Source organism: Pinus tabuliformis, chromosome 5_2, assembly GCF_031772625.1.
Source record: "Pinus tabuliformis cultivar Carrire ecotype Pingquan chromosome 5_2, CPIR1, whole genome shotgun sequence".
In the NCBI taxonomy this organism is placed as follows: Eukaryota; Viridiplantae; Streptophyta; class Pinopsida; order Pinales; family Pinaceae; genus Pinus; species Pinus tabuliformis.
In genome coordinates this window covers 619,983,218-619,984,577 of record NC_142306.1, presented here as the reverse complement: position 1 = coordinate 619,984,577, position 1,360 = coordinate 619,983,218, and the positions used below count along the sequence as shown (strand labels likewise).

General features: G+C 33.3%; 1 non-coding gene across 1 annotated transcript; it reads right to left on the bottom strand.

Moving 5' to 3' along the window:
- Nucleotides 1-903: 903 nt before the first annotated feature.
- TRNAA-UGC (transfer RNA alanine (anticodon UGC)) lies at nt 904-976 on the bottom strand. Its single transcript has one exon. It is a non-coding gene; the product is annotated as a tRNA-Ala (tRNA).
- Between the last annotated feature and the right edge of the window lie 384 nt (nt 977-1,360).

The following is a 1,360-nucleotide window of genomic DNA, read 5'->3' as shown; positions in this document are numbered from 1 at the left end:
TCAGTAGAACACCTTATCACTGAAGCGGCGGAGGCTTACCGTGAGGGGACGAATGAAGGAATTTGGAAGTTGCTAGAAGAGTGGGAGGAGGAAATAAAACAAGGCAGTGAGACAGAGGAGGACATGGACAACTAGAGGACTTTAGTCCCGGTCTTGGGTAACATCAGAGGAAGAATTACGCAGTTCAAACAAACTCTATACCTCTATTGGTTGATGAAGAGTTTATTGGGAAAAGCAATGGAACATATTTCTGTAGGAATGACAGTGACACTCCAAGGTATGTCAAGCTACAAGCAAGACTTGTAGAAAATTCAATTCCAGCTTCATAAGAAAGACATCAGGCTAGATAGAATTGACCGTCACATCCCATGCATACTGGAACTGAATGAGATGCCTGGGGCATCAGCCAAGGACCCGACACCTGTAGAATCTGCCTCGGAGGAGCAGAAGGGATAGTCACTTCCCCATGCCTACTTTTGTTTTATGTGGATAGATTTTAATTTCTGTCATGCAAATATAAGTTTAGATAGATATCTAGTGTATGGACATGAAACAGAGACATATATAGCTTGGCTAGAGAGATTAAGACTTTATTGTTTTTGGATGGCTTACAATGCGGATAGGTGGCTAACAAACTTGGTTTCCCTTTAGGACAAATTGAAACCACCTAACCAAACTATGTAGTGTAAATTTACCTTTATTTAATAAAAAATGAAATAATCCTACCAAACTTAACAACAACAAAAATTCATATAAATAATAATTTAATATAAATAACTTACACTTTAATATAAAACACTGAAATTCCCCTTGCCTTGCCTTAATTTATTACAAAATTGAGCATAACCTTGTTCTCAAACCCCCTTGCCTTGCCTTAATTTATTACGACCATGCATTTGAAGTTGGAGATGCGGGGTATCGAACCCCGTACCTCTCGCATGCAAAGCGAGCGCTCTACCGTTTGAGCTACATCCCCATGGTTATACCGACATTGTATTTCTTAATGACTGGAGCCATCGGTGTTTAAACGAAGATGACGTAATTTGTAACTGAAACTATAAACAAATTATTCATTACCATGTTATGATTGTAATACTTTCTATTGTAATAATTTAATCAATAAATTAGAATGTTAGTTAAAAATATTAAACATCAGTTAAAAATATTTTTATAATCATAAAATTTATATTTTAATTATTTAATTAAATACATAATATTTCTTTTTTAATTTTATTCATATTAATAATTATTTCAGTATTATGTAAATTTAAATTAAATAAAGATAATTTTGAAAGAACAACAGGTTTGTTATCTATAATAAATCACAGAAATATTTTAATTATTTAATTAAATACTTAAT